Genomic DNA, 27,282 nt, shown 5'->3' with positions numbered 1-27,282 from the left:
TGTTATCCTGGAATTCATGCTGCTCGATTACGAATATTTGAAGGCAACGGATTTGGTCAGCTTACAACTAAGTTTACAGCTTAGCTGTTTCTCAAGATTAAAAAAGGTACAGTTACAAGGGTTGCAGGGAAGGCAGCCACAGAGATGGAAAGGGTCACACAAACAGAAAGGGCGAAGTGGCAGGGAGCCCGGGTCAAGGTCTCGGGTAGGGCTGGGGGGCACCCGTCCTGGGAGGCCTGGGGGTCAAGGGGATGTGAGTGCAGGCAGGGCAGGCTGGGCCTGGCAGCAGGGGACGGAGAGAAGAGGGAAGGGAAGGAGCACGTGGCACACCCTTCAGCTTGGGCACCACCAGCCGCCACTCTGGCCTCCTGACCCAGGTCTGTGCCGGGAACCTGGTCCCCGCCCGCCACCCAGGGGGGCACTGGAACCCCTGCAAAAAGGAAAGGATGCCCTCACAGGTCTCCCTGTCTCGAATTAACACTCCTCAGTGCCATCACACATTCAAGCCAGGGCACCACGAACAGAACCTGCTGTATCATTGGCTAAAGGCCTAAGCAAGGCCCGGCGCTGTCCCCACATGGAGGAATGTGGAGCCCCAGGTGACCAGGTAGACGAAGGTGCATGCAAGTGGAAGGCTCAGGCTGGAGACTGGGGCGGGAGAAGCCACACAGATGTCTTTTTCCAAGAGGCTTTCTCCAGAGGAGGTGGCTCCGGGTTTAAGGTTCTGTTACAGGCCAGTCCCAGAAGAGTTAGCAAATAAATGCTCACTCTTAATACAACGCTACAACTGAAGGGGGGCCTCAGACAGGGTTTGTTCAAGGCTGGCATGCAGAGTCAAAGGGCACGGCAAGAGCCGCACATCACGAGCACAGACGCTGAATACCCAGGGCACTTGCCATCAATTCCAAGTTCGTATTTCTTTAACCATGAATCACTTATCTTTCTCATTAGACTGCGCAGGGACCATGCGGGTCAAGTGGGACTTTGAGAAATTGACTCGTCTCATGGCAAAGGTAACAGAAGCCTGGCAAGGAGGGGCACTGGGTCCACGGAGGCTGCACAGTGAGAGGAGACGGGCTTCTCAACAGAGCCCCAGTCTCGAGGGGGGCTGCAGCAGCCCCTTGCTCGTTTGCTCCTCATCTTCCTCGGCAGTTAATTGTCCCGGGCATCTCTTCAGCCTCCGGACCTGACTGAGGATTCTCTGCATCTTCCGCCGCTTTTGACTTCTCCTTTCCCTCTCCCTAGCTCAGCACCCCAACCCGGGGTCAGTGCTGCCTGCTCAGGAGAACCGGACACCCTGGAGAAGGTCCCACACATCAGGCCTGGTTGTCAGAGAAACGTTCTTGGGCGATAGTAATGGCAAACTAAGATTACACACATCTACTCATATGTGTTTTACTCCAGTAGTGCCAAGGGCAGGACGTGTCAAAGCTCACGTCCCAGATCCTGGGTGTTCCGTAGCTGCCGCCGTCTCAGCGGCTCGCCGTCTCCTTATAAAGTGGGCTCGCTCCCACTGGGGGGTTCCCTCTGTGTCCCGCCAGCCGGCCTCCGCTGTCCCTGCAACCCGCGCCTCTGCCCACGGCTGCGCCTCCCGCCTGTGCTTCTCTCACAATGCGCAGCTCACCCACGAAGGAGCTGAGCTCCCTCAAGAGGTGCTGGGATTCTCCAAACGGTGCGTTTTCCCCAGGGGCCTCTCATTTCAGAGACGCCCACGGGCACTTCACCCTCTCGAGGTTTTTAAAAATCACACTTACAGGGGCCAACTGGCTTTGGCCACCTAATTTTTTCAAGTCACAGAACAATAACTTCCTACTATCACTAGCCTGCACAGTAAAACATTTTTTGGAAGAAAAAGAATGTTTTTTTGGCCACACAGAGCTGTCCAGCCTCCAGACAGTCCAGTGAGGACAAATGGAGAGAACATCCTCCTCAAACTAGAACAGGTTTAAACACTTGACTCAAAGATAACATTTTTAAGCAATTCTCCATACGCTTTCACTTACATTTTCTCGGGCACTGGGAGCATAAGTGGTGAAACTTTGGCAGAAATCCAATTCGGTGTACTTCACACTAAAAGAGCGGCGCTTCCCTAACAGCTGAGCCACAGACTCTGCCTCTGGTGCTGCCCAGAGGTTTAATTATAACTCGGCAGGGAAAAAGGACAGAAGACAAGACAACCCAGCAAGGTCAGCGAAGGCCCTAGGGAGGCCTGGCAGAGACCTCCTTGGGACACAGCCAAGTGCCTGGGTGCGAAGTGTGGCCACAGAGTAACGAGACCACCCAAGAACCGGGGTGTGTATGTGAGTGTGTGAGCATGTGAGTGTGTGTGCTCTATGTCATGGAGGAAGCTGTGCTCTCCTTGTCATCTGCTGTCTCATCTCGTTAAGCTGTCCTCACTTGCCTGGTGGTTTATCGTAAGAGACCACTGAGAAACGCTCTCTCTAAACTCCCGCTGAGGAGCCTAAAGATGTCATTTCTTCTCTAATGAATCTACAACGTCAACTCAACCCCTATCAAAATAACAGCAGGGTCTTTTTCTTTAATGGAATTTAACAAACTGATTCTAAAGTTAGTGTGGAAGAGAAATGCACAAAAATAGAAAAAAATTTAATAAAGAATTATGAGTGGGGACTCATACTACCAGACATTAAATATACTATAAATCTATGGTAATTACAGGATGGTATTAGCAAGGGAGAGATAAACAAACCAACAGCAGAGAAGTCCAGAAATAGACCCACATATATCATTGTGATGAAGGTGGCAGCTTAAATCAGTGAAGAAAGAATGAACAATTCAGTAAGTGATGCTGAAAAATCAAGCCACACTATTACTATCTTAGACTACACACACATACAAAATTTGTGATGGATAAAAAAACTAAATAAAAAAAACAGAATAAAATATTTTTATTAGCTTGGTGTAAGAAAGGGCTTCTTAGGGAAGTCACAAAACTCAAACGCCTTGAAGAAGATTGAGAGATAAATTAACATAAAAATTAAATAACTGTGATAAAAACACAAACCAGTGACAAACAATTTTGGAGAAAGAAGGTACAACACATGAGGCCAAAGATCCATACTTGGAACGTGCATGTGTGTCAGCTTCAGGTTGTTTACTAGTGAAAAGCAGGCAGCCATCCAAAGGCTGCTCTCCAAAATCTACTCTCTCCCTCCTCTTTAAAAGGAAGCTTTACCAGGCCACACCTCCCAGTTTCCCTTGCAGATCACCGTATCCTGTGACCAAATTCTGGCCAATGGGACATGAGCAGAAGTGATGTTGGAAATTATCAGTGCCCCCCTGTTCTAGTTTGCTAATGCTGCCGGAATGCAAAACACCAGAAATGGATTGGCTTTTGTAACAGGGGTTTACTTGGTTGCACAGTTACAGTCTTAAGGCCATCAAGTGTCCAAGGTAGCACATCAACAATTGGGTACCTTCACTGGAGGATGGCCAATGGCGTCTGGAAAACCTCTGTTAGCTGGGAAGGCACGTGGCTGGTGGGCGTCTGCTCCAAAGTTCTGGTTTCAAAACGGCTTTCTCCCAGGATGTTCCTCTCTAGGCCGCAGCTCCTCTTCGAAATGTTACTCTCAGTTGCTCTTGTCACTGTTGGTTGCTCTTGGGGCATTTGTCCTCTCTTAGCTTCTCTGGAGCAAGAGTCTGCTCTCCACAGCCGTCTTCAAACTGTCTCTCATCTACAGCTTCTCTCTCAACTCCTGTGCTTTCTTCAAAGTGTCCCTCTTGGCTGTGGCAAGCTTGCTCCTTCTGTCTGAGCTTATATAGTGTCCCAGTGAACTAATCAAGGCCCACGCTGAATGGGCAGGGCCACACCCCCATGGAAATTATCCAATGAAAGATCCTGCCCACAGCTGAGTGAACACACCTCCATGGAAATTAACCAGTGAACGATCCTGCCCACAGCTGAGCGATCACATCTCCATGGAAACATCCAATCAAAAGTCTCCAACCCAATCAACACCAATATGTTTCCTGCCCACACAAGACTGCATCAAAGATAATGGCATTTGGAGGGACATAATACATCCAAACCGGCACACATTCCCTTCCCCTATACTTTCCCCAGAGCTGGCACGTGAACATGTGCCACCTCCGACCTGGCCTCAGGGTAGCCTGGCAGTGCGGTGGGGGTGCCTGGGTCCCCCACGGAGGCCCGAGACAACCTACTTGGATAATCACATGGAGACAACTGATTCAATTTAAATTAAGCTTCCCCTACTGGCAACCCTGGGTCCTGGTGTGTCCAACACACAGGACTCACTAAGTAGAGCAGGGATCCCCTCTGTCCCGGGGACCCCACAGCCTCTGGAAAGGCACTGACTGGGCAGGCGTGTGAGGCTTGCTGCTGTTTTAGAAAGCGAGTGTTAGACTATCACCTACAATAACATCCCCCTGATGTGAAGAAAACAAAAGTTCTGAATGGAAAGCACATGGCCTTGGCACATGAACACTGCTTTGTACACAAGAAGAATCAATGAATGTTTGTTGAGTGAATAAACAGATCATATTGAGACTAAATCTCACTTGGCTAAAAGTTGTTTTCTTTGGCTAGTGTGGTGAAGGTGTATATATGTGTGTGTGGGGGTACCATATTTATTTCTTTTTATAAATTGAAATCTTTTTTAATCTTTTCTAATGAAAATTACTTATATTTTTAAAAGACAACAAAATGTGCACAAACTGTTGGTAGAAGGGACAAAAAGATGACCTCTTTTTACTGTTTACTGTAATATACTTCTATATTCCTTTAACATTTTATAATGAGCATATATTCCAGATAACCTATACACAATTAAAAGTAACACTGCTTCCGCAAATGCTACATTTTACAAGGCTTCCTCCAAAAACACTGGCAGGAAATCAGCAATGCGCTCCCCAGGAAGGGCCACAATGTTGCCCTTTCTCCCTGAGGGGAGAAAGAACTGCAGGCACGCCTAGTGGGCACCCTCCCCTTGGACACTGGCAACACCACGGGGGTCGATCTACCCCACAGTGCTCCCGGCTCAGCGAGGATCCCACAGCGGGTGCAGCTCCTTCCGCCTGCACGCGCGGGGACGGGCGGCAGCGCCGTCATCCTTACTGCTGTTGAAGACGAGTCGACGAGGGCCCAGAGGCGGCAAAGAGGCAGGAGGGAAAATACGGTTTCAAATACCACATCCTAAGGTCTTGCCTTTGGAGTGGAAATCTACTTTTTATACTTGACCAAATGAAAAGTCAATGTTCACATCTCTGAAGCACGAGGTTAATTAATGGCGATTCATTAAAACAACGAGGTTCTCTGTGACCCACTTAGGCACACCGTCTCCGTTCCCCAGCGCTCATCCTAGGGTGGCACAGCAAGGGCTGGGCTTCCCGAATGGGCCTCCCGCTTCAGGAGGTTTGGAAGGGTTTAATACACCCCTGTGTCTCCACAGAGAAGGCCGCAGCCGCCGGGCACTGACTTGGGTGCTGATGGCTCTGCGCTTGCCTCCCTTGGGGCTGCCTCTCAGCCTCCACACCTAAGACTTCCGGGGTTCTCTACTGGGGGGAGGCGTCCTGGGCACTGTGGGAGGTTTAGCAGACCCCCGTCCTCCACCCACTGGATGCCGGGAGCACCACCGCCCCCCACTCGGCTGCAACAACTGAAAATGTCTCCAGACATGGCCAGATACCCCCAAGGGAAAAAGCCTCCCTCTGCTGAAAACTGCTGCCTTTGAGGAATGACAATTTCATTTAAAATATTAGACATAAGTCATGCTAGTAAGACTGCACTGATTTGGAAGCCTATATTCCTTAGGGAATATAAAATCAACTCTATTAAGCCACGCTGCGGAAAATGCCCTTTGAGAACTAAACCTTCTTAGAAGACAAGATGATAATCTCATTTCCCATCGCAAAAAGACACTGGGCAGCTTGTGGAGCTCCTGTCACCTAGGGCATTCTGTGCGTTAATCCTTGCGGGTGAAACCACCTCATACGCTGCCGAACCCTGGAACTATGGCACCACATGCCTGAAAGGGTGGCCTGAAGAGCTCGCTCCTGGCTGTGGCGAGCAAGTCTGTGAGGGCAGAGCAGAGACAGAAAACCACACCCAGAGTGCAAGCATCTCCCTGTCCCAGAAAGACTCCCCTGGATCTCAGCAGAGCCCACCCATAGAAGCCGGAGGACACAAAAGCCCCCGGTGCATGATGAGGCAGCCTGCAACCCCCGAGAGCTTTTCGGGCAATGGCTTGGTTCCTCCCCCACCAAACTCCAAGTACAGAGAATCCCCAATCAAAGCATCTGCTTTTCCTTGGGGAAACACACACACACACACACACACACTCACACTCACACTCAAGGCCATTTCAAAGATACAGAAATAGGTTGTAGATCATTTATTCATGACAACCCTCCTCATCTGTCAAGCTACATTAAATATCAAAAGAGAAAAGAAAAGCCCACTTGTCTCAGACCATCCTCACAGACTCCATGAAGCCCAAAGGCAGCCAGAGCACAGGACAAGAGCTATGCAAGTCCGATCCCACAGCTTAACCCAACTGTGGACGGTCGGTAAACCTGTCATACAAGACACTTCCACATCTCATGGATTTCCAGGGAACCAAAATTGAGTAGAAATCATTGTTCAGTGGAATGTGAGAGTTTTATCCTTTGAAACCACAGAGCAAAGCAATAGGCAGAATGCAAAATTCCTCCTAAATGTGGGTTTGTCCACAGTTGCACAGCCTGTGACAAGCACAGCCAGCTTCCCAGGGGTCTCTTCCTTTCTCTTCCATCTCTCTTTCCTGATTCCTCCACTAGCTATAAACATACTCACACTACCTCCAAAAAAACCCACAAAACTCCACCCTCCCCCCTTTATCCTGCTCCTTCCTCAAATTATCACCTAATGGATAGCCACTCCTTATCACTACTTCCTTTTATTTTTAAATTACAAACATAACATTACAGAGACAATTTTATTTTAAAAAATTGTTTTCCATAACATCACCAAAATTTTTGAAAGATTAGTCTATTCTAGCCCCTAGTTTCTTTCCTCCTATTCACTCATAAAAATCTAGTTCCTATACACTGTAGATACAAAATTAAACATGAATTTGTGTGTGCATGTGTGAGTACTTATACTTCCTAGCTCTGTCCACTGAGAGGCCTAGAAGCACTGGCACTCCACTAAAAGTGAGCACACCCAGAGCCCACATCTTGGTTTCTAAGTACCACCCTCCAACGGAACCAGGATCTTGGTGATATGGTTGAATCCAGGGATGTGGCACGGAAAATATAAGATGAACCTGGAGCTTCCTGTGGTGCCAGAAAGTAAAAGAGTATTCAAGGAATGATGGGGACACATCAGAAGGACACAGAGACCAGCCTAAAGGAGCTCCCACTGGCTATATGTGGGATAACATGGACATCAAATAAATACATTAAAAAAAAGATGAAGGCATGTCAAAAGGACACCAGAGCCATGAGAAAGAGCTCCCAGTGGTCAAAGCTGGGACCATGTGAGCTGCAAAATAAATAACGATGATGTTGGATTATAACTCTTCAAATAAAAACATATTAAACATTAGCCCATGCTAATATAAGAAAAGAAGGAAAGAAATAGCAGAGGAGAAGAAATAACTCTTTCTTATAGAAGAATTCCAATTAATAAACATAGAAGGAATGGGGGAAAGAGAAAAGTACCTTAGCACACCATAGCAATAATTGCTGCAAGCAGATCTACTGAAGAACGTGAAAATAGAGGGTAAAATTTTAAGGAGAAACTGGATATTTACACAAAATTATCTCCCCCCAAATATTTAATAATTACAAAGGAGCAAACAGTAACCTTAGAGGGGAGCAGCACCATGGACAACACCTAGTGAGTGATGGAGGCTGGTATTACCAGCATACAGATCACCAAAACCTGTGTCCCAACATGGTGAGCTGGGAAGGGAAGTGGTCACCACCTCTGTGCTAATTCTTTCTGAAGATTCCTAACCTAGGTCCAATCATGAGGAAATATCAGACAAATGGAAATGGAGGGATATTCTACAGAACACCAGAGCAGCAGGTACTCTTCCAAGTGTCACGAAAATAAGTAAAGGCTGAAGAACTGGCACAGATTGGAGGAGAATAAGGAAACGTGACAACTAAATGTAACACAAGGTTCTGGGATGGTCCCTGGTATGGAAAAAGGACATCAGTGGGAAACTGTTGGAGTGGGAGTAGTCCGCAGCTGGCGGAGCTGTAATGATGAAGACTGGGCCTTGGGGCATGCAGGTTCAACATAAAGGGAAGCTGGGCGAAGGGTACACGAGTGCTCTCGGTACTATTCTGTGACTCTTCTCTAAGTCTACAATTATTTGAAAATTAGAAATTTAATCTAGTTTCTCTTCCACCCACTTGCCAGAAATTACTAAAACCCGTCAATAAATCTTCCAACGTCATATCCAATGGTGTCCTTCCCTCTCTGTCCCATTTGACGTCTGTGCAGCATTTTCCCTCAATTGTGCAGCCCCTCCCCAGGCCTCTGGCTGCCTCACCCAAGTCTTCCAAAGCCTCCTTCTGTGGGCACCCTCCCTTCCACCCTTCACCGAGAGGCCTGTTCTGTTCCTATCCCAGACAACCAAATCTAATTCCAGGACTTCAATATTACCTAAACACTGAAGTCTCGCAAAGCTTCAGCCACAACTACTACTCTCTAGAGAGGGCAGATTACCTTCACTCGAATGCCCTTTGACACCCAAAATGCAGAAATGTGACAAAGGAAAAAACAGAACTCATTGCTTTCCCCTGGTCTAAACTTGATGACAATGGTGCCAGTACTTTACAACGTACCAAGAACATGTTACGCTCTTTAAGTGGATTGCTTTGTTTGCCACAACCCCAGCACCATCCTGCTTCATAGCCGAGGGACCTGAGGATTGGAAGGTTTACACAACTTGCTCCAGGTCCCGCGGATGACAGGTGATAGGCCTGCCTGACCACTGAGTCTGCGCTCTTCAGCAGCATCCCACTCTGCCTTCCTTGTATTCCCAATTTCCATTACCGAACTTAATCAACTCCCATTGGTAAATGTTACCACACCACCTGTCTGTCTTTCTGCCCCCACATCTATCCGGTTGCCAAGTCCAAGAATCCAGACTTAGAATCCAGGCCGTCACTAGTTCTGCTACCGCCCAGGCATGGTACCAAGACGTGGGGTAAAGAGACCCTGTCGCTCAGGGGCTTACATACCAGTTGAGGAGTACAGACAAGGGGATGACAAAACAGGAGGCAAACAGCATGACCAGGATGGCAGAGGGCAAGGACCACACCCGAGAGCTGCTCTGGGCCCGATCTGGGGGAAGAAGGCGGCCAGGGGAAGGAGATAACCCTACTGAGTCTCAAGGAACAAACAGGGATCAGCGCGGAGAAAGGCGGCTGGAGTGGGTCAGGGCACCAGGCTGGAGCACAGGCTGCGGGGGGCTGGAGAGGCAGCTGGGATGTGCGGCTGACATGGAAAGCCATGCAGAAATGTTTAGTATTCAAAAAGCTGTAGGATGGCCATCCATACCCTTCGAACTATTCTACAGGGAAGACTTCCTCATGAAGAAGGATAATGGACCAGGTGACCTCCAAGGGCCCTCCCAACTCTCAGGTTCCGTGCCAGTATTACTGTTAATAATCTGGTATCATCCCTATTAGTTCCACGCTCTCTGAATTTCTGAACCGGCCAGGCAGTCCCCTCTTCATGAAGTGGTTCATGGATCACTAACCTGATGCTGACAGAAAGGAGCTCTGTTTCTTAATTGGTGACCCACTTACCAGTCCTTTTCAGTAGATCCTAAAAACAGGAACCCAGTCAGCATTTTACCTTACTGATGTTGTAAGATTACCATATGGTGGAGCAAAGGGTCATAGCAACCCAATTTCTTAATTCCTATAGGCCCTGACAACACTGAAAGAGGACAGCAGGGACATCAGCAGACACATCTGTCTTACAGTTTGGTTTCAACTGAGGAACACAAAAGGCACAAGAGTCAGGGTCCTATAACAAGTTCTAGAACAGGGGTCAATCTGTGAGAAACACAAGGGTTCTCTACCAACGGAGAGTGAAGTAAAAAGGAATGACTATTTTGTAATGTTTAATTAAATACAATTTTATTTTCCTTTTTAGTTTCCGGTGCATTAAAATAGCTAGAAGGAAATACCTGAATCTGTCGAACTGCAATCCAGTAGAATTGATTCTTGATGATGACTGTATAACTATATAACTTTTATCATGTGACCATGTGATTGTGAAAACCTTGTGACTGACACGTCCTTTAACCAGTATATGGGCAGACGAGTAGTAAAATAAAGACAAAACTATACATATATAAATACTAGGGTAGGATAAGGGGTATGGGATGTTTGGGGCGTTCTTTTTTATTTTTATTTTTTATTTTGGAGTAATGAAGATGTTCTAAAAATGATTGTGACAACAAATGCACAACCATATGATGATACTGTAAGCCACTGATTGTATACTTTGGATGGATTATACAGTGTGTGATATATCTCAACAAAATTGCATGAAAAGAACTTCACTGGAAAATTAGTGGATTGTATTTATATCTCATTGGTTCATTAAGGTCACAATATCCTGAAATGTTTCATTAACAGTGTCAATGACTATGAATAGCCTCAATACAATAAAACAAAGAGATGAATAGCTACCAGGAAAAAAATACAATTTTATTTGAAAGTGTTCTGAATTCCTAACATTTGATAAAAGGTACAAGAAACAACCATAAAAAAAAAAGAGGTGTTAGAAAAGGGCCGAAGGCTTCGAAGCGCATGTGGGCAGGCCTCCCCACTTTCCTCAGTCCTCAGCTAGTCTCCGGGCAGCTGGTTCCCCTTCCTTCTCCCACGCTCGGAAGCTTCTATGGGTGTGTCCTTTGCCCTAAGTCCTTTATGATATGCTTCTTCTCGGACCTGGGAACCACGAGGAGGCATCGATCCATTATACTAGTGAGGGAACTGTGGCCCACGGATGCATGACGAGGAGAGGGAAGCAGGATCGCGCGTAGGCCAGCCTGCCTCTGCAGCCCGACGTCCCCGTCGGCGTCCAGCGCCTCCGCAGCCATGCCGTCCTTGGGCCTCCACTGGCAAAGGACTCCGGCTCCCTGGCCTCTGTCAGCCTCCTGACCGGCACAGCCCTCCCGAACTGCAGTCACCTGTCAGATTAATCTCTTCAGGGCCCAATTTTAAACCTGTCCCTACAAACGGAGAACCCCCCAAAGCCCCCCTGCCTGGCTCGAAGCCGTCAGGTGGAACTGGGGTGGCTGAGGGCAGGGGGAGGGAGCGCCTCTCGGTGGACGGCTCCCGCACCCTGTGGGCCTGCTGTCTGGTGTCACTACAGCTGGAGGCAACAAGCACAGAGCCCAGTGAATCCCAGAAAACCAGTCCACATGGATGAGACCAGAACAAGCCTCTTTCTTGAGCTTAATGAAAAAACAAAAAAGATCCTATGTTTCTCTTTTTGATTTGACTATGAATATGAGGTTTGTAAAAGGTGTTTGGGAACTTTCAGAAAGACTGCTATATTATCCTGGCCTAAAGGGCATGCAAATGCACGGCTTTCATTCTATTTTCATGAAAAAAAGTATAGACAGTCAGTATCAGACTTCCGTTTGTCCCAAGAAAACAAGCTGAAGCCTGTCTCCTGGGTACAAATGCGCACCAGACTTTGGTCCTTCACCACTTAAACGTACACCAACAGCACGTGGCAGTAACTGATGCTTACAATTATGAGTTTAACTCACATGTAAAAGATTTTTATATAATTTACAAGTCAATTGTAAGGCTGAAAACTTTACAATTCATTTTAGAAAGTGATTATTGACAACAACCGAAAGGATACATTTTTCTTAAAAACAAATTTTGGATGTATGAAGAAAATTTCATGAACTTTAAAATGTCCTTGGTTTCACTGCTGAAATAAAAAAGGACTATGAAAAGATACTATGAACAACTAACTGTATGCCAATAAATTAAATAACCTAGATGAAATGAAAAAATTCTTAAAAATGCGCAAACTACCTACACTGACTCAAGAAGAAATGGAAGCTCTCACCAAACCAATTCCTAGTAAAGAGGTTGAATCAGTAATCAAAAACCTCCTAAGAAAGAAAAGCCCAGGACCAGATGACTTCAGAGGGGAATTCAACCAAACATTCAAGAACACTTAACTCAAATTCTGCTCAAACTCTCCCAAAGAACTGAAGGGGGGAAACACTTCCAAACTCATTCTGTGAGGCCAACATCACCCTCATATACCAAAGCCAGATAAAGATACTACAAGAAAAGAAAACCACAGACCAATTCCTCTTATGAATACAGACACAAAAATCCTGAACAAAATACTAGCAAATTGAGTCCAGCAGCATATTAAAAGAATTATTATCCCTGGTATGCAAGGTTGGTTGAACATAAGAAAATCAATTAATGTAATAAACCACATGGACAGAAAGAAGGGTGAAACCACATGATCAGTTCAATTGATGCAAAAAAGGCATATGACAAAACACTGTACCCTTTCTTGATAAAACACTTTAGTACACTAGGAATAGAAGATAACTTCCTCAATATGATAAAATGCTATGTAAAAAGCCAAGAGCTAACATTTTACTTGATGGTGAAAGACTGAAAGCTTTCTCTCTCAGATCAGGAACAAGACAAGGACGCCAAATGTCACCACTGTTATTCAACATTGTCCTGGAAGTTCTTGGCAAACCAATTAGGGAAGAAAAAGAAATCAAAGGTATCCAAATTGGAAACAAAGAAGTAAAACTTACCCTTTTTGCAGATTGTTCTAGTTTGCTAATGCTGCGGAATGCAAAACACCAGAGATGGATTGGCTTTTATAAAAAGGGTGTTTACTTGGCTACACAGTTACAGTCTTAAGGCCATAAAGTGTCCAAGGTAACACATCAGTAATCCAGTACCTTCACTGGAGGATGGCCAATGGCGTCCGGAAAACCTCTGTTAGCTGGGAAGGCACGTGGCTGGCGTCTGCTCCAAAGTTCTGGTTTCAAAATGGCTTTCTCCTAGGACGTTCCTCTCTAGCAAGCTTGCTCCTCTTCAAAACATCACTCACAGCTGCACTGAGTTCCTTCTCTTTAAGTCAGCACGTTTATATGGCTCCACTGATCAAGGCCCACCCTGAATGGGTGGGGCCACGCCTCCATGGAAATATCCCATCAGTTATCATCTACAGTTGGGTGGGGCACATCTCCATGCAAACAACCTAATCCAAACGTTCCAACTTAATCCCCACTATTATGTCTGCCCCACAAGATTGCATCAAAGAATATGGCTTTTTCTGGGGGACATAATACATTCAAACCGGCACACAGATGATATGATCCTATATTCAGAAAATCCTGAAAAATCCACAACAAAGTTCCTAGAGCTTATAAACAAATTCAGCAAAGTGGCAGGATACAACATCAACACCCCAAAATCAGTAGTGCTTCTATACACAAGCACTGAACAACTGGAAAAAGAAATTAAAAAGAAAATTCCATTCACAATAGCAACTAAAATAATCAAATATCTAGGCATAAATCTAACCAAGGATGTCAATGATTTGCAGCACGTAAAAAACTACAAAATCTTGCTAAAAGAAATTAAAGAAGGATATTCCATGTTCATGGATTGCAAGACTAAATATTGTTGAGATGTTAATACTACTCAAAGCAATTTATAGATTCAATGCAATCCCAATCAAAATTCCAACAATCTTCTTTGCAAAAATGGAAAATCCAATCATCAAATTTACATGGAAGGGTAAGGAGTCAGGAATAGCTAAAGCCATCTTGAAAAAGAAGAAAGAAGTTGGAAGACTCACACTTTCTGGTCCTTAAACTTATTACAGAGCCACAGTAATCAAAACAGCAAGGTACTGGCACAAGGACAGACAAACAGTCCAATGGAATACAACTGAGACTTCAGAAATCAACCCTGAAATTCATGGCCAAAAGATTTTTGACCAGATGGCAAATTAGGAGCGAATACTCTCTTCAACAAATGGTAATGGGAAAACTGGACCTCTGTTTGCCAAAAAAAAAAAAGAAAAAGGTGGGGAGGAGGGGAGAGGAGGAGAACCCTACCTTACACCATGTACAAAAACTTAACTCAAAATGGATCAAAGACCTTAATATAAGCTAGAACTTATATTAACTTATATTAAGTTAAGAACTCCTAGAAAAAAATGTGGGGAAGCAACTCCAGGTCCTTGTGTCAGGCAATGATTTCCTAGACTTTACACCCAAAGCACTAGCAACAAAAGAAAAAACAGATATATGTGACTTCATCAAAATTAAAATCTTTGGTTCCTCAAGGACTTTATCATGAAAGTAAAATGACAACCTACACATTGGGAGAAAATATTTGAAAACCACATATCCAATAAAGGTTTAATATCCAGAGTATTATAAAGAAATCCTTCAACTAAACAACAAGACAACCCATTTTAAAATGGGCAAAAGAGAGGAGGATCTAAGATGGCAGCATAGAGAGGAGTGGAAGCTAGTTAGTCCCCCGTATCAACTAATAAACAACCAGGAACAGCTAGTAAATAATCTGGAATAACTGCTGGGGGACAAACATGACCGTCGACTCATCATACACCAACCTGAATTGGGAGAAATGCCCGAGATGGCAGCATAAAATCTGTAAGTAAAAACTGCAAATCCAAGCCGGGAGCCCTCTCCCCCACCCCACAGCCCGAGCTACAAAGCCTCGTGGTGCTAGAGAGAAGCTCTCTCCCAGCAAGAGAATATAGCTCAGCTGAGCTCCAACTGGGGTTTTAATTAACAAGCATGGACTGCTCACTACGAGCTACAAATCCCCAACAAGCAGACAGAGAAGCTTTGGATGACGACTGACCTTGAAGAGCTGGAGGGTGGCTGCAGACCGGCCCTGAAGAGGGCTTTCTGTCCCTGTTTCGGCTCAGTGGAGAAAGCCTCAGCCATTTTCAGTTCCCAGCGCTCTGACCCAGACAAGGGTTGAGACAGCACAGGCAGAGTCTGTTCAAATGCTAATAACCTCTCCCTAGAGGAAAGAGGTGGGGCCCAACCCGTCTTCCATTCAGAACCAGATACCAGAGCCTGGGGGAAAACAACCACAGGCCACACCTCCTTACACCAGTCTGGAGTTACAGGCTGACAGGCACCAACTGCTGGGCAGAAAAGCACAGTGACCTGAGGCATCACAGGGTGTACAATCTTCTGAGACACACCTTCAGGGAAATCTGATACCGATATTTCTTCCTTCTGGGACCTGAGCCCATTCAGGTCTGGGAAAACCTCATTGGGATAACCAAGGAAACCATGCCTACACAACAGAAAACTACAACTTAGTATATACTAAGAAAAACGAAGTTATGGCCCAGTCAAAGAAACAAACTTACACTTCCACTGAGATACAGGAATTGAAAAAACTAATAATAACTCAGTTCAAAAGTTTAGGGAAGATATGGCACTTGAAAGCCTACACACAAAAGAATAGATAGAGAAAAGAATGGAAAAATATGAGCAATGTTTCCGGGAACTTTAAGGACAAAACAAAAAGCAAGAATGTACATGTCATTTGTGTCCCAGAAGGAGAAGAGAAGGGAAAAGGGGCAGAAGCAATAATAGAGGAAATGGTCAATGAAAATTTCCCATCTCTGATGAAAGACATAAAATTACGAATCCAAGAAGCACAGTGTACCCCAAACAGAATAGATCTGAATAGGCCTACACCAAGACACTTAATAATCAGATTATCAAATGTCAAAGATAAAGAGAGAATCCTGAAAGCAGCAAGAGAAAAGCGATCCATTACATACAAAGGAAGCTTGATAAGACTATGTGCGGATTTCTCAGTAGAAACCATGGAAGCAAGAAGGAAGTGGGGAGATATATTTAAGATACTGAAAGAGAAAAACCACCAACCAATAATCCTATATCCAGCAAAACTATCCTTCAAATATGAAGGAGAGCTTAAAATATTCTCTAACAGACAATGATGCAATTTGTGAACAAGATACCTGCTCTACAGGAAACACTAAAGGAAGCACTGCAGACAGAAAGGAAAAGACAGGAGTGAGAAGTTTGGAAAACAATTTTGGGAGACAGTAGCACAGGAATGTAAGTACACTGAATGAAGATGACTGTGAGTATGGTTGAAAGAGGAAGGTTAGGACCACGTGGGACAACAGAACAAAAGACAAAGGATAAAGACTGGGACCGTGTAACAGGGAAATTTAGGGTGCTCAATGATTGTAATAAAAGGTACAAATACGTTTTTACATGAGGTAGAACAAATGAATGTCAACATTGCAAGGTGTTAAAAACAGGGTGGGATTGGGGGGAAAATATAATCAATGCAAACTAGAGAGTATAATGTACGGAAACATTGTATTATGCTTCCTGTAATATAACAAAGGCAATACACCAAAGCCACCTGCATAAGGTGGGGGGCGGGGGGAACAGGGGAAGGGTATGGGACTCCTGGCACTGGTAATGTTGTCTGACTCTTTATTTTACTTTAGGTTAATGCTGTCTTTTCTTTTGTTGCTTTCTAGCTGTCAAGTTTTGTTTTGTTTTTGTTTTATTTTCTTTCTCTCTTTCTCTTTTCTTTTTCTTTTGTCTCTCTGCCTTCGACTCTTCCTCCTTGTTTGTGGAAGAAACGGAGATGTCCTTATATAGATAGTGGTGATGGTGCTGAATACATAAATATGTGACCATACAGGGAACTAATGATTGTTTACTTAGGACAGAATGTATGGTGTGTGAACAAAATCATCTTAAAAGAAATGGGTTGATGAAGAAAACCTGAGGGCACTAAATTGAGTGAAATAAGACAGACACATAAAGGCAAATATTGCAGGTTCTCACTGATATGAACTAATTATAACATGTAAACTCATAGACATGAAATATAAGTTACCAGGATATAGAATGCGGCTGAAGAATGGGGAGAATGAGCAGAATGTTCAACTAGGGTGAACTTAAATGTTTGGAAATGGACAGGGGTGATGGTAGCATGCTGTGAGAATAACTAACAGTGCTGAAAGGTGTGAAGGTGGTGGAAAGGCTAAGCTCAGAGTCACATATGTCACCAGAAGGAAAGTTGGAGGTTAAAAGATGTATAAAACAGTGAACCCTGTGGTGGGCAATGTCTGTGATTAACTAAACAAATATTAGAAATCTCTCTCACAAACTAGAACAAATGTATGACACTATAACTAGAAGTTAGTTAATAACAGAGGCATATAGGAAAAAATATATATACCTATTGCAAACTATATACTACAGTTAGTAGTATTTTAATATTCTTTCATCAACAGTAACAAATGTACTATACCTTTAAAGCTATGAATCAATAATGGAGGGGAGTGTGGTTAGGGGAACGGGAGGATTGGAATTTCCTTTTTTTGTCTTTCTTTCTTTTCTGCAGTAATGAAAATGTTCTAAAAATTGAAAAAAAATTGTGTTGATGGATGCACAGCTATATGATGGTACCATGGACAATCGATTGTATACTTTGGATCTTTGGATAGTTGTATGTTACGTGAACAATCTCAATAAAATATATATATATATTAAAAAAATGGGCAAAAGACTTGAACAGACATCTCTCCAAAGAAGATATACAAATGGCCAGAAAGCACATGAAAATATGCTCAAAATCATTAGCCATAAGGGAAAGGCAAATCAAAAACACAATGAGATTTCATTTCACATTCACTAGAATGGCTGCTATAAACAAACAAAGAAACAAACCAGAAAAGAGCAAGTGTGAAAGGATGCAGAGAAATAGAACAGTCATTCACTGCTGGTGGGAATGCAAAATAGTTCACTCTTGTAGAATATAGTTTGGCGGTTCCTCAGAAAGCTAAGTATAGAACTACTATATGACCTGGTGTTCCAGTTTGCTAATGCTGCCCTTTTGCAAAACACCAGGAAATGGATTGGCTTTTATAAATGGAGTTTAATTGGTTACAAAGTTACAATCTTAAGGCCATGAAGTGTCCAAGGTAAGGCCTCAACAACAGGGTACCATCACTGAAGGTGTCCAGAAAACCTCTGTTAGCTCAGAAGGCACGTGGCTGGCACCTGCTTCCTCCCACATTGTGTTTTAAAATGGCATTCTCCAAAATATTGCTCTTGGGGCATTTTGTCCTCTCTTAGCTGCAGCTCCTCTTCAAAATGTCACTCTCAGTTGCTCTGAGGTCCTTGTCTGTGAACTCCTTTATATAACTCCAGTGATCCAACTAACACCCACCCTGAATGGGCACAGTAACACCTCCATGGAAATTATCCAAACGTTTCACTCACAGCTGATTTAGTCACATCTCGGTGGAAACACTCAAAGAATTCCAACCTAATCAACACTAATACGTCTGCCCACACAAGACTGCATCAAAGAACACGGAGTTTTGGGGGACATAATACATCCAAACTGGCACATTTGGCAATTCCACTTCTAGGTATATACCCCAAAGAACTGAAAGCAGGGACTCCGAACAGGTATTTCACACCAATATTCACAGCAGCATTATTCAGAATTGCCAAAAGATGGAAGCAACTCAAGTGTCCATCAACCAATGAATGGGTAAACAAAATGTGGTATATACATAAATGGAATATCATTCAGCTGTAAAAAGGAATGAAGTCCTGATACACATGACAACACGGACGAACCTTGAAGACATCATGTTGTATGAAACATGCCAGACGCAAAAGGACAAATATAATATGATCTCACTATTTTCAAACAATTAGAATGAGCAAACTGATAGAGTCAGAATCTACAATATACATTACCAGGCGATGGGGTAATCTAAGGTAAATAAAGGCTTAAAATGTCCTATTTGGAATGAAGGAAATATTTTAATAATGGAGAGTGATGTTGGTAACATAACATTGTGACCGAAAATAACACCACCGAAATCTGTATCAGGATGTAATTAAAAGGGGAAATGTTAGATTGTATATATGGTAACAGAATAAAAATTTTAAAAAAAATCCATGGAACTACACAACACTACACAAACAAGTGAACCCTAAGTTAAACCATGGACTTTAATTAACAGTACAATTATAAAAATGTGCTATCATAAATTGTAACAAATGTTCCACACCAAGACAAAGTGTTGGTGGTGGGGTGGTATATGGGACTCCTGTATTTTATGCATGATTGTTCTGTAAACCCACAATTTCTCTAATTTAAGAAAATGAATATATATATATATAAATACCTTTGCCTTCAAAGCAGCATCAAACAAATCCACCAGGACCAACGTTCTAATTTGTTTCAAGCTAACATATTTTCAGGTTATACATTTGGAATCGGAGAGTCTGCTTGTTTCATATTCTCAAACACCCTGCAAATTGTTCAAGAGCACAAACAAACCTTTTGGGGGCCCTTTGAATGAAGAAAACATGCTTGGTTCCCATAAATACATGCTGCTGTCCAGCTACCCTAAAGGCACAGAAAGAACACTTTTGGTCTGTGGTGATCCCTGGGGTACCCTAATACTGTTCCCAAATTCTTTCTTCCCATCTCTTTTCTGATCCATAAGTTTTGTGCAAGTTTCTCATAGGAGTATTTTTGGTAATAGAAATTAACTAGAAACAAGTCAAATGCACAACAACAAAAGAACAGATCAAAAAACTGTGGGATATTCCCAAGTGGAATATCAATCTGGCAATGGCTTACTTAAAATAACCCACAACAATACACGCCACTTTTAGAAACATAAAAGTTGAGTAAAATAGGTTAGCTGCATAAGATTTGATCCCATTTCCATAAAACTCAAAAATAAGCAATACTGGACAATGCACCTTTTGGGGAGACATCAGTACATGGTAAAATTATTTTTAAAAAGCAAGGAAATAAAAACACAAGATTAATTATTATGGTTTTAAAACATAAGGCTTTGGCATACATTGTGGGATGGCACACAATTCCCTTCAACAGAATACACAATTTCTTAGCACTAACGGCGAGTGGCTTTCTGGGTTACCAGGTTCCGTAACTCACATATGTAACATACATCCTTTTGTACATCCTGTGTACACACACACACACACACACACACACACACACACACATGAATTGAACAAGCATACAGGGATCATCTTATAGTAGGAAGAACAGTACACCAAGCTGCACAGGCCACATCTGTTCTTGCTGTTCTTTAAACACATGTCACACCAGGCAGGCTGCAATTATTCCCAATAAACCAACAGAATAGTTAACAGTTTCTAAATGTCTTCCCTTCATTAAATAGCCACTTCCAGCTACACATACACGAATGCCACAGTAAATAATGTGGTTAATACATAATTTAAGTAAATCTATAACTAAGTAGAAATTTAAAATGAAATTAAATATATAATTAAGATATACTTAAATACCTAACTCATGAGACATCAATGCCAAATGTCAAAATGTATTTATCCACTTCTGGCTTGAGAAGTTGTAGGAAGAAGAACTTGGTGCATTAGACAGCCTGCCACCACTCGCTGCCCATCGTGAACAGGTGACATATCAGTGTATGGGTTACAGCTGAGAGCTATACTCAGAGAAATTCATATCTTAAACACTTGAAGTACTAAACAAACAAAAACTAGTAACAATAAGTGAATTAAACATGCAATTTGTGAAGTGAGGGGGCAAAAACACAAAAATGACAGACCTAAAAAAACAATAAAGAATAAAAACAAAAATGAAGCAATAGAAAACAGAAAAACCTAAATCAAAACAACTTATCCTTTGGAAAAACTAAACAGAAAACTTCTCACTGGCACAGATTGTTTTCAAAAGGGAGTGTGCATAGGCTCCATCCTTATCAGGATGGTAGAGGGAGACGCTTCAGGACTCTGTCCTCCCACAGAAGCTCTGAACAACTAGCAAGAAGTGGCAGAAACATCTTTTCAGTGCTCCAAGAATCAGAAACAACCTAACTGGTTACAACAGGGGGTTATTAAATCATTTATGGCACATCTATTACAAAGAAAACTAACCATGCAACAGTTTACAAGAATAAATACAGAAGGGTTTTCAAGTAATTAGGTTTAAAAGAGCAACCTGCAGAACACTATAGAGAGCATAATCCCATGGTGTTTAAATATATATATATCCATCCTTTCAGAAATTAATATTTGTTTAAAAAAATATTTTAAAAAGTTTGTACAGAGAGGCATGAGAAACAGCAGAGATCACCACCAGGGAATGAGAAGGGGACGTGGAGGAAGGGAAGAGGAGAACATTCATGGTTTATTTTACACTTATCTGTAAGGTTTGGAAAAACATTAATGCATTTTAAAATGAAATAGTTGAAAATTAATTAAAAGAAAATCCGTGCTAAAAGTTTCCTCATCTTCAAATACACGACACCAGAAAGTGCACTTGCAAGCTCTCCTGCTTGTGAGCCGAAGGACGGCCCCGCCGGCAGCACGAACCACCCAGGAGGAAACAGCTGCACTTTCACCCTCGGCTTAATAAAAACCGAAATACATTTAAAAACAAAAAACAAAAAAAACTAAGTTGTATAATAATGGGGATTTGTTTTTTCTCAGTTGGCAGTAACTTCGAGCAATAAATTTCCTTCTAACTATCTTAAGCCTGTAAATGACAAAGCAAAATAGGCTGCGTTCTCCATCATTCACTTTTCTAACGGATTCATCAAGATGCATCTCATGTATTCAAAAGCCTCCAAACCAAGATAGCCTCCAGGTGCCCTGGGACGTGTCCCTCAGACACAGCTGCCCCCACCCCCAGAGGTATGAAGAGCTGGGCTCTGGGGCTTGTCTCCTCCATCTCCTCCGCCCGCCTGAAGGCAGCGAGGGCAGCGCCCTGCAGAGGGGACTGATCTCGGCCTCCCGAGCAAGCGGCCGGCAGCCTTGAGGAGGAAAGCAAGGGTCCTTCTCACCTCCTTGGTGGTCCTGTGACACTTCTCAACTTCCTTCAGGCTTTGGAGGTACCCTTTCCCCACTTCAACTTATGCCATATTCAGGAGTCCTAATAACTTGCAGCTGTATGAATTGCACTACCATTTTTTTATCCTAGTAACCCCAGAATGACAGGGCCCCCAGCCCCCACATCACCCCTCCCTGCCCTTTTGTCACCAGAACCCCTGGGTTCCCTCGGGCCTCCGCTTGGCCCCTTCTTCCAGCTGAAAGCAGCCCCTCCAGCCCCTCAGAGCCTGCTCCCCACACCTGCCAGCGAGTCCTGCTGCACAGCTGGGGCTCGGCAGACGTCAGGGTCACTGGGAAGCTCTGCCTGCTTTAGGGCACGGCCACCTGCCCTTGAGACCAGGCTCCACTGCATGCTGGGCAGATGTGTGGTGCTGGGCAAGTTCCTCAACCTCCCTGTGCCTCCATTTCCTCATCTGGGGAAATGCGCTCTTGGGGGCTCAGCAGATTCACAGGTATAAAGGGTTTAGAGCAGTGTCTGGTGCATGACATAAATGTTCCCAATTATCACCACTGCCTACAATTTTCTGTATCTGCCTCCTCTCATGGATTGTTAAATTATAGATGAAGAGAGTGGGCTTGGGAAGTGTTCTTCAAAATGCATAAAAGCACACGGACCCCAGATCTGGAACCTAACTGTCCTGCTTGCATCTCACTGTCTACACAGGGGTCTCAGGAGCAGGTCCCAGACCACCAGCAGCAGCAGTTTCCTGGAATTATCAGGATATGCAAGTTCGTGAGCCTCATGCAAGACTACTGAAGCAAAGACTCTGAGGCAGAGCTCAGCAACCTGTGTTTTAACAAGCCCTTGGGGGCGATTTTGATGCCCACTCAAGTTTGAGAACTACTGATCTATAAATAAGGTTTTAAAACTTAGGAAATCAATTAAAATGTGATCTCAGAACACAGAAATGTTGGACTTCCCCACCTGTGATATTACTGATTTTCCTGGAAACATTGAGGACCGCCACGTTAGTGGGCCAAGCCCTCGATCTGGGGGCCTTCCCCTGTGAGGCTTGTTGCAAGGGAGAGGCTAAGCCCACTTACAATTGTGCCTAGGAGTCTCCCCCAGAGAGCCTCTTTGTTGCTCAAATGTGCCCCCCCGCCCTCTAAACCCACTCAGCTAGTAAAGTCACTGCCCCCCAGCCCCCCACATGGGACATAACTCCCAGGGGTGTGAATCCCCCTAGCAATGTGGAAAATGACTCCTGGAGATGAGCCTGGACCTGGCACTGCGGGAATGAGAGGATCTTCTTGACCAAAAGGGGGAAGAGAGATGAAACAAAATAAGGTTCCAGTGGCTGAGCGATTTCAAATGGAGCCGAGAGGTCCCTCTGGAGGGTATTGCTATGCGCTGTATAGGTACCACCTTTTAGTCTTTAGTGTGTTAGAATGGCTAGAGGGAAATACCCGAAGCTGTCAAACTGCAACCCAGTGACCTTGATTCTTGAAGACGATTGTGTAACTATGTAGCTTGCACAATGTGACTGTGTAACTGTGAAAACCTTGTGGCTCACACTCCCTTTATCCAGTGTACGGACAGATGAGTGGAAAAATGGGGACAAAAATCAGATGAAGAACAGGGTGGGATGGAGGAGATGGAAAGACTGAAGTATTCTTCTTTGCTTTTATTTTCATTTTGGAGTAAAGAAAGGGTTCAAAAATTGATTCTAGGGATGAAGGTACAACTCTATGCTGGTGCTGTGAACACCTGATTGAACACTGTGGATGACTATAGAGAGTGTGAATATATCTCAATTAAACTATATTTTAAAAAGTAAATGAACAATGGGGGGAGGGGAATAGGATGTTTTGGATTTTTTTTTATTTTAATCTTTTATTTTTTGGATATGAAAACGTTCACAGTTTGTGGCGATGAATGTACAACTGTATGATGATACTGTGAACAACTGATTGTACACTGTGAATGACTGTATGTTATGTGATTATATCTCAAGAAAACTGCATTAAAAAATGTGATCTCAGGCTTTAGATTGCTTAGTGCCAAGAAAATAATATTTTTAAGGAATGTAAACTCTTGTAAAGAGATAGTCCAAAATTTTTCAGCCTATTACAAAAGGAAAAAAAATTTTGCTGATGGACTTCTACTATTGCAAGCAAACACAACATGCTAGAAACTCTCAGAAAAGAAAGGTCAAGTTTACAAAAAAAATTAACAGCTTTGTGTGTGTGCGTGTACCCTGCTGCATTCTCAATATGGATAAAGTAACAATTTTTTAAATGACAAATGCAATTGTGCACAAATATTGCTTTTAAAAACGCACAAATATATTTTTCTATCTGCTAATAGTGCATTTAAGAATCCTTTGTGTCTCTCTCTTTCAACAGAAGCAATAATGAACTGAATATCATACCAGATTAAATAACAGGCATCTAATAGACAGTGACAATGTAATTTAAAAAAAACTCAAATTCTGTTAATTATTTAGAATTGTTCATAAATAAATATGTAACTGTAATAAAGGAAAGGCAGAGGAAGTATCCCAAAAATCAATACACCGTCAGCCTTAAGGATTTTAAGGGACTGCAAGTTTACTTCCGAATACCTCACCTTTCTGTGCTCTCACCTCCTGCTAGGGGTTGAGCCGTGTTCAGAGAACACAGTTTAGAGGGAAGACAAATCTTCTGCTCCTCACCTACTCTCCTATGTTCTTCTCTGTAAGATGCGAACAGGTTTACAGTGGTGGGAAAGCCACGGGTCGGGAACCCAGGGGGGAACCTCTGAGGCTGGCGCAGCCTTACGGGGCTTTGCAGGAGAGCCCATTAGGGGACACCATCTTAACAGCACTAAGAATTCTGATTCAAATTTTGAGTTCTTTGGCAGAAGATGTACTTAGAATCTTCTCGGAAATGGGAGTTGCCTCTTTAAAACTGGACTGCTTTACCTGGAAATAAAGTGCATTCTTGCTAGAGAGCCAAGCTCTTTTGAACGGTGGGTCTCATAGCTCAGTGCAATCGATTCCGGGGCTGATTATCCCGTTCTGCCCAAGGCTTTCCACCCGGGCTTCTCCCACAGGACTCCTTCCCAATTCCACTCCCCCGTCTCCTGCCCGCACCGTTTTCTGTTTCCCGCATTTCACTCTCCACCAGCTGCCTTCAGCTCCAGCAGCTGTGTCAGCTTCTTCTCAGCCTGCCCTAGAACACGGCACGCGCGGGTCCAAGAGCCCACCCTGCAAGCGCCTCCCTCCTGCCGCTCTCATTGCTTCCCTGGTCCTACTTTCCTCATCGTGACTCCTTCTCTAGGCACCGGTCCAGGTCGCAACTGCTCCCTCTCCCCCCAGCTCAGTGTGCGATCAGTCATGGCACCCAGCCGTTTTACCTCTGATATCTCTTGAATTTTACATCCCTTCTCTCCACTCCCTGCCTGAATTCAGTGCTTCATCATTTCTCTCTTGGAATGCAACAGCCTCCACCCAGTCCTTCTCAGGCTCCCTCCTCTACCCCATCCACTGTGATGGCTAATTTCATTGTGGCCTCCAGCGGTTTGGTCAAGCAAGCTCCCGCCTGACTGCTCCGTGGGCAGTCTCCTCACCCAAGGAGTGGAGGTCTTCAAGCCAGACTGCGAGTTCAGAAGTCGGAAAGAAGACTTTGTGTCTCCACGTCAGCCATCTAGCTTCTTCCGGGGAACTCAACTCCACCATCATCCAAGTTTCCAACTTACAGCCTGCCCTACGGAATTCAGACTTCCCCATACCCTCAGTCACACGAGCCAATTCCTGAAGCAAACCTCTCAGTGTGTATATACACATATGTTTATACATTTATTTATATTTATATATATTTCTCCTCTCAGTTCTGCTTCTCTGGAGAACCCAGACTAAGATATCTGAAATGAAAACTGCAAAACAACATACAATTCCAGCTTTCCATTCTGTGAATCAAGAAGAGGTGAGTGGGAGGAAGGCCCATCCCACTTGGGAAAAGGCCATCATGAGGTTTACACACACAGGGACAAGTCACGCAGCTTTGTGCCTGAGCGCACACATAAGGAATGGAAATTGTTTCTGGCCATAATGCAACTTTATAGAGCAGAGAAAAAAGATGTATTGCAAGGGGAAAATTTTCTCCTGCAAAGAAGAAGAAAAGGAAGAGAGAGTATAAAAGTTAATTGGGAGTATCCAAATAGTAGATTAATCCTTTCTGCCTGATAAATGTTCTGCTAAATGAATTCTTACAGACTAGAGCAAAACTGCCAGCCCTAAATGACAAAAACACAGGGGCTAGCAGGAGGGGACAGGGGGCTACCAGGAGGGCTGGGGTGGGGGCAGTGGGGGGGAGGTCTGATCCAAGAACCTGCTTAAATTCGGGACCTTGGATTTTTGCTGAGTCTGGGAGAAGAATCAGGAACAGAATAAATGGTAACTAAACAAAGAAAAATGTATGGCTGAACCTAGTATGTTCAAATGCCTTTAAAATTTACTTGCTTTCACACAGTAATATTTATAATAATGCTTTAATAGGTGAATTATGGCAGAAAAGGTTTAGCAGCAGGAGTGTATACAATTAATGCAGTTTCAAGATTATCTAGACCTAGAAAATACTAGCACTCCTCTGGAGGCACACTATGTAAAAATAAGAAGAAAATGTATAAAGGGATAGCATGGTTGAAGGCAGGGCAGGGACAGGACTGGAAGCTTGGCTCTGTAGATGATTTTACTATTTTATGACCTTAGCTATACAACTCAAGAAACACTGACTCACCACCCAATGTGTTGCAGGATGCTCGTTTTAGACACCAGAGATACAGCAGCTCACAACGCAGAGACTTGGCTATCACGGAGCTCACATTTTAGGGGGGGAAAAAGAGTCCATAAAATATAATATGACAGGGTGAAAATTACGGAGGAAAGTAAAGCACAGGAGGAGGATGAAGAGTGGAGAAGGAGGAGTGGTGCTATTTTATACATGGTGGCTCAGATAATATTTAAATAGAAATATCCATCCATCCATCCATACCCCCACCCATGGGTTCAACATTTATTGAGCACCTCCTACTAAGAGGACAGGCCGTGCTAGAGGCTGGGAATGAAGCCGTGAACAAAAGACATATCCCTGGGCCTCACGGCGCTGGCACGTCAAAGAGGAAAGACAGATGAAAAAGGATATGAAGAGCCTGGAGTTCTCTTTGAGAGAAGGTTGTTAACTATAAATTCAATTTCTTTGATTGCTATTCTATTTCATTCAGATTTTCTATTTCATTCTGGGTCAGTTTTGGTAAGTTGTATTTTTTAAGGCATTTGTCCTTTAAATTTAAGTTGTTGAATTTGTTGGCATAAAGCTA

The 27,282-nt window shown here is 43.6% G+C and overlaps 1 protein-coding gene across 5 annotated transcripts in view; it reads right to left on the bottom strand.

Moving 5' to 3' along the window:
* The window catches only part of RPTOR (regulatory associated protein of MTOR complex 1), a 462,365-nt gene that overhangs the window by 249,879 nt on the left and 185,204 nt on the right, over positions 1–27,282 (bottom strand). The window lies entirely within an intron of this gene.

The sequence above is a fragment of the Choloepus didactylus genome, chromosome 18 (genome assembly GCF_015220235.1).
Source record: "Choloepus didactylus isolate mChoDid1 chromosome 18, mChoDid1.pri, whole genome shotgun sequence".
In the NCBI taxonomy this organism is placed as follows: Eukaryota; Metazoa; Chordata; class Mammalia; order Pilosa; family Megalonychidae; genus Choloepus; species Choloepus didactylus.
Note: the sequence above shows the minus strand (reverse complement) of the source record. Positions and strands in the feature narration are given on the sequence as shown.